This window comes from Gavialis gangeticus, unplaced genomic scaffold, assembly GCF_001723915.1.
Source record: "Gavialis gangeticus isolate Ggan-Ray unplaced genomic scaffold, GavGan_comp1, whole genome shotgun sequence".
Lineage (NCBI taxonomy): Eukaryota > Metazoa > Chordata > Crocodylia > Gavialidae > Gavialis > Gavialis gangeticus.
Window position 1 is genome coordinate 117,367,252 of NW_017729022.1, and position 7,341 is coordinate 117,374,592.

The 7,341-nt window shown below is 43.6% G+C and overlaps 1 protein-coding gene across 2 annotated transcripts in view; it reads right to left on the reverse strand.

Annotated features, from left to right (window-relative positions):
- The window catches only part of TSPAN9 (tetraspanin 9), a 304,081-nt gene that overhangs the window by 296,567 nt on the left and 173 nt on the right, over nucleotides 1-7,341 (reverse strand). The window lies entirely within an intron of this gene.

Here is a 7,341-nt window from a genome sequence, read left to right on the forward strand (position 1 = left end):
ATTGTAAATATACCAATAAAGCATTGCCCAACTGATTGCTCTCTCGTGTGTGTGTGTCTCCGAGCCCCAGAAGCTTTGGAGTGCTCTGGAGCCCCTCTAGCTAGCCAGAGCAGGTTTTTGTACTGCTACGGCCAGGACAGGGCAGCTTTTTATACTGCTGGGGACAGCACAGGTGCTGGCCCCAGGCTCTAGCTCCCCCTGGCTGCAGATCCCAGAGGAGCCAGGCAGGGTTATTTTGCCCCAAGTGGCACAATTTGCTCCACAATGAAGTGCATGTCTGAGCACGTCCGCTGAGGCAAAAAGCCCTGGCTCAAATTTGCACCGCTTCTATTTGAGCTGCTGCAAGCGCACGCGCTTGCATGTGTGGACACGCTGTATGTGTAAAGGGGCCCAAAGTCTCAAACATGGAAGCTGGAGCCAGTACTTACAAGGATTAGATAAGTTTTATTCACATGTCTGCAAAGTCAGGCCTAAGAACCTGAATCAACTGCCTGCTAAAGGCCACAACACATTCTTATTTCACATGAGAGAGACTAAAACTACAGTGAGTACAACCAGCACACATTGTGGGTCCTACCAGATCACACAGACCGGAAGGACCTGTTCATCTTCAGAGTCAGCCAAGCTCCTAACTGCAGGTATACAAGACAACTAGCATTGGTAAAACAAGCTTTGAGACTAGCAATGAAGAAACAGCAAATGGAGAAACACCACAAGAGGATGCTCATTTGTCATGTGAGAGATAATAGGAAGAAGAAAACAATTACTAAAGCAGCCAGTGAGGCCGGCTGACCTATCATTTACAGGCAATAGATTTATTTCTTCCTGACTTAAGGCAGACTACCCAGATTAGAAGGGAAGAGAGTTTATCTTCTGATTAAAAAAATAATCTTTTTAATCCTAGATGGGAAGGAGGCCTCAACCCTTATACCTCACTAGATTCAGAGTAGTAACCTGAAGACAAGTATTTTCTTGTGCGAGCATTAGAGAACCCAAAATAACTTCTTAAGTAAAATAGTGATGGTGTGGGATGCAGGCTTCAGCAACCTGAGAAGAATCAATGACTGGCCCTTAACGTATCTCTGGGACAAATCATTTTCCTCGCTCTGTAACTAATTTAGCTTTCACCTGTGTGGAGGGGCTTACCTACTACTCTAATGTTTAAGTTTATGGCACATTAAGCCTTAGCTACATCACATCACTCAGTAACTTACAGGGCAGGATCATTTACAATTTTGGCTTGCAGCCTTAGAAACCAGTCTAAAACTGGGACCACTGCAACTGAAATCATCTTCACCTAACAAGCAGTCAAGCCCAAGGTTGTTTCATTATAGAAATTTCCCCTTCCGTTGACCTAGCAGAAGAATTTTATGTTACCCTTTGTACCGCCCTTGAATGACATTAATTTACTTATTTCAATGAACTGGCAACATCTTCAGGTGGCAAAATAACATTTATCTGAAATAAAATTACTGTCTCAAAAAATCAGCTGTTAGATGTAATCACATGTTAGCTGAGACAACTGGAAATAAAAGATGCCCTTATTAAGGTTTATTAAAAAAAGAAATCTCATATAACTGCAAATCACTGAGTTGGTGTTGCTGGACTGTGTGATTGTATTACAGTTACTGACCTTTATCCTCTCACCCCCCTATGCAGGTTGCTTGCTGCAGCCTGTTTCAGATTTAAGTTCTGTGGGCAAGCACTTTGTCTTCTCCAGTGTTTGGATAGCACCCAGCACAATGGGACCTTAATTTCATGGGGTGCTTGGCCACTACCTGACCACCCCATTACAGCAGAAACAGTACACAGTGCTCATTTACATTTTAAGCAGCCTACATAGACAAAGGAAATAACTGCCCTGCTTTTACAAGGGGGAACTGACGGACAAAGAGAGCAAGTGCCAAAGCCTATTTCATCTTTATGTGCCTAAGTGGCACTTATATAGCCACCTAGCAGGTTCAGGCCCTGACAACTACCCCCAAGGGGGACAAAAACTACCCTGTAGTTATTTATCCATTTTATCCAACATATATTAGATGCAAAGTGCAGAAAAGCCACTGGGGACAAGGGCTGGACCCCTGGACCCTTAGTCCCAAGAATGCCCATCACGCTGAGCCATATTGCCTCTGGCTTTCTCTCCTCCTGGCCCCACATGGCTGCCCTTCCTGATTGCCCAGTGATCCAGCTTCAACAGGAGGTATTCTGAGCAATGCCCAGGCCATGGCCTGGACATTGGAATATTTTGCAAGGAAGTCGGAGATGCACTTTCAAATCTGTTTGGGGTGAGGGGAGCATAGCATCTAGCATCTGGGTCTCCCCCTCTCCCTGGGAAAGTGCCACAACTTTCAGGATTGAATCTCTGGCCTACAGGGTATTTCATCCAGCCTGCACAACTCCCCAGAGGTCTAGAAATCTGATGATGGAAAAGTGGAGGCAGCATTAATTGCTGCTCCCCTGTTGCCAAATTTCAGGACCTACAGGGTGCCCTGCAGGCCAAATAACGTGGTCCTGAGCGGCCAGATCCAGGAGCACAGGATCAGGCCTCTCTTCTTGCATTAGGCATATACCTGGGTGATTCTGCTCTGCCACAAATAGAATCTAAGCTCTGCTTAAGTGTCCCAAATTCCTCCCACGTAGCTACATAAACACACTGAGGCACATAAAGATGAAATGGGGTTTGACTCTACTTGACTTATCCACAGTCATACTGAGAGCCAATGGAAGCAAGAGATATCAAATCCAGGTCTCCCAAGTGTCAATCTAGCAGTTAAAGCACACAAACATCTTTTCTTTCTGCCCTTCCTGAGGATTTAAATATCATAGTTTAATGCATTCTTCCCATCCCATTCTAACAAGCCTCCACCCAAAATATGGTACGATGAAGACCCTCTATTACCCCTTTAATTCTACAGTTCAGCAACAAAAAATGATGGGCTTCCCAGTGCATATTGAAAGTTAACAAATCAGGATTCTGCTGGACTTTTTAAAGCCAGAACTGCAGACCATGGCATATTTACTAAGCAACTTGTTTTCGCTATTCCATTGGGTCATTGTTACAGTCTACAGAGAGGTTTCACAGTACATTAACATTTAATTTTTGAACAGTAAAGAGAATATATTATTTCACAATTTACAGATATTTTAATTACACACACCAGTATCCAACCATCTTATTTTATAGTAACTGATTTAATGTGCAAGTGCTAGAAGTCAGATCATTATTCATAGATTCCATTAGTTTTGACAGAGGTCAAGGAAACCTGTTTCCACTCTTCTCAGCGTGGCACAATCCTGTCTTCTCAGGAAAATCAGATGCATTTGAAAATAAACTCTTTGAATAACAGTGGGGAGCAGGGAGATTCCAGCACCCTACAACTATCAATGGTCAGCATGCTAAAGAAGTGATGTAATTTGTGTCTCCATCAGCATGAGAAGGCCAGTGTTAGAGACTGGATACCATTTTTTTCAATCTACTGTACAAGAGATTTCAGTCTCATGCCTGGGGGAGGGAGGGGAAGAATTTTATGTTCCAATGTCTGTGAGAAAAAATATTTTAAATGCATCATCTTCTTGACAGAAGAAGAAATATTCCCAGGTGATCTGGTTCATTGAACAACATTCTGGGAATTGGGCCTATGTCCATTTGCCAGTGTAATGTGATCGTTTAGCATAATTAGGGCATGGAGTATTTCTATACTGCTACAGACTTAGGAAAGATTTGTAACATAAACATTTGCCAAAAAGTGCATCCTGCTGCCCAGTGTTATGGGAACACATACTTTAAGATACTTGTATGGTTGATACTCCCTTAAGGGGGCAGAGTTAAGGTCACTATGGGAATTCTCTCTTTCCTCCTACTTGTGGGTTTAAATATCATTCTTAACATCACATTACTTTTTCTAGTATTGAATTATGAAGGGGTGGTGTGAGAGGAAATATCACACCACAAAGGGCGTGGATGCAGGAACAGGTTCGTCTAAAACAAGTCACGCTGAAAAGCTGTGAACACATGATGCAGCCCCTAAGAACAATGTAAGCTCACCCCAAGTGACAAATTTACCCCTGGCTAAATCAGGGGCAGTTTTCTCAGTTCTTTAATGCCCAGCCAACTCATCTGGGAACAGCTGCCAAGTTGCAAATGCTCCAGATGTTATGCCTCCCTAGCTGCCTCTCTATTCACATGTCATTTGGAAAGAGACAGGGAAGAAACCAAGAAGGCCGGGCATTGGTACAAACAAGCTCCTATTCCAAGCTTCCCCTACAATCCACCTTTCAATACATTTATCCATCAACTCAGAGGAATATTTCCATTGTGAGGGAACACAGAAATAGCCAGGCAGCCTTGTATCCTGTCTTGGACAGCAGCTGGCAAAGGTGCTTTAGAGTAGGTACAAAACCTCCCCATAATATAACAATATGCAGGAGGTTTCTCACCTAATCCTAAATACAAGGTTTTACTGAAGCCATGAACATTTTCTCAATAAATGCCTAAGATTCTCTGATAAACACTTTGCTCAGTATCATGTAACAGCGAGTGCCACAGGTTACTTATATACCACATAAAAAGACCAATCATGTTATATATTGCCTTTTAATTTAGTTGAACTGGAAGCTCCCTTGCACTAGGATGGAGGGGCAGCAGAAAGAAAAAACAAACAAACAAACAAACAATTTATTTTCTCTTTCCAGCTCGTTACTTTATGTGCCGCTATCATGCTGTCTTCGTCTGCTCTGAGGGGAAGCTTTTCAAAAGCTTAAATGGCATCTAAAGCATCTAACTGCCATGTTAGCCTTCAGAAATCTCCTCTGTAATCTTTCTCATTTCTCCTCACATGGATGCATCCTGTTTTTTATTTATTCACTGCCCTTTTATCTTTGCCATGTTTTTGAGACAGGGTGATCAGATACCAATATTCAAGATGACAGCACATGACTGATTCACATTGTGGCAGCAGGCTCTTTGGGAAGGCCTCCCTGCATTAGATTCTTACTGTAATTTAACATGCTGGTGGATTTTCCGGGTCGCGCTGAGGAGGTACTTTCCATCGAGCTGACCACAGTTTTAGATTAGTTGCATTCCATCCTCTTCCACGTCTCAATCTCCTACCCTCACATCCTTCCTCCAGCATGAACACTAACAATTTCTGTTGTGGCAGCCTGCTGTGACTCATAGTCCAGTCCTTCCAAAATATAAGGCTGCAGCTGCTTTTTGTTTGGAGCAAGCTTTACAAATTGTATGCACACTATAACACACAAAGTGCTGCCCCGCAGCAAGTAGAGTGGAGGAGCCCCACTATTAATAGACTGGCTGACCTGCACTTCTTTCAGCCTTTGTTTGGCAGAGTGGATGTCCATTAAGAGAAAAAGGTGGAGCCCTCCCTTCCTTTTCCAAAAGGGGAGGAAATGGATTTGTGTGTCTACTGCACAAAAATGAGCTGGCTCCACATTTTCCAGATGCTAGTTAGCAAAAACCAGTACTCAATGAAGGGGAAAGAAGGTTTCCAAAGTCAGCACTACAACATGAAGTTCAACATCCTGACCCTTTTCTCAGTCATTCTAGGGCACAAAATGGATGAGGACAGTGGTAGGTGAGAGCGAGCCATTGTTCGAAGTCAGGTTGTGAGCCTATGCTCACATGAGGTAAGAGGGGTTGTTGTGGCTAGGTAAAGGGTCTGGAATAGACCCAATATCAGTAGCAAATATTGTGTCACCCTTTAATAAAAGGTCTCGTCCCTCCCCCTTTTTTCTTCTTGTATGTCAGATGTCATGCTTAAAAAACAAGTTAAGAAAATGAAGATGAAACAATGCTTGCAAACATTGGGTGAAACTGAAATCCTTCTGTGAGAAAAGGATTGGAGGAAAGGGATGGAGGAGAGAAAAAATGCACCTGGCATTATTCATGATGCACTCCTGACAGAGTCTACCCACATCACACACACGGACCCTTCCCACCCATGCCAAGAACAAGGAGGAAAGGGCAAGAACAGTCCTAACAAACCCTCCCTGCTTCCAAAAGGTAAACAGTCAATGCAAAATAGCCTGGTCTCCATGGGGAACTTATGCTGATATTGTTTTCTAAGGCACTCAAGTATAACGAAACAGACGTTAAAACAGATTAGGTCTGGAAAGATTAAATATTAGTGGAAAGAATCTGCCTTTATGTGGCCAGTTAATATCTAGTTGAGAGCAGAGCTAGACTGCTTACTTACCATGCCAGGCAGTGTCACACTGCACACCCCCCGCCCCAAACCAGAAGCAGTGTGGCTGCATTTGCATGGTGTTAGATCTGGGCTAATTATCTCTCTGGTAAGGCAGGGCCAATCATCTAGCCCAGCATTTCTCAAACCATGGGCCGCAACCCAAAACTGGGTCACAAGAATATATGAAAGAGTCGCAAACAAACTTTAAAAATGGGTCAACAAACTTTAAAAATGGATTCTCTTTTAAAGGAGAAAAATGTGGGAAACCAGGACTTTTCCCTTGCAGGCTGGCAGAGTACCAGTCTGCAAGGGGCTGCTTGGGATCCCCAATGCCCCACATACACCCCACTCTGTCCCATACACTTGGGGGCTGGGGGGCAGCAGGTTGAGAGTGAGGGGCACTGGTCGGGACTAGCCATCAATGTTTACAAATGGGTCCTGGTACAAAAAAAGGTCGAGAACCACTGATCTGGCCCGCTGCTTCTCCTTAAGGTGGCTACACCACTTCCAGTTTGAAACGGAGTGTGCACAGAGCAGCGTCAGTGTAGTGTGCTTCGATACTGTCCTTCTAGTGCGGTCAGTCAGGTGAAAGCTTCCAGAAAGAAAACCCTCCATTTCCTTTTCTACTGAGGTTCTCTATCCTGCACCCAGCCAAGGGCTACCTGAGCTCTTCTTTAATACTGACAACTGAAATTAAGCAAGGCTGTTAATTTATGTAACCCCCAAGCATCAGCCTTTCCACCTCCACTTCTTATAGATTAAAACGATGGCCCTAGTAACATATAACACAAAGTGACTCACATATCTCTCCACTTTCCTCCAACTGGTCAAAACATGCCTCTAGCAAATACATAAGGCAGCTGATCAGGATCATATCCATTGCAGTCCACTGCAGGAGAAGACCTATGCAGGAAGCAAAATCAGCAAGAGGGTTTCCCTCCTGCCAGTAGTGGAGCTACAAGGTCAGTGATCTTACTGAGCACATAAAGCTGCATCCAAAGGATTAATGTTGGATTAGATTCATGTAGGAAAAATGTAAGCTACACAAAACCTGCACAAAACATGGCTGACAGAAACATTCCATTATTCAACTGAAAAGTAGAAATACTTACCAGCCATAATTGTATCCCACACTTTG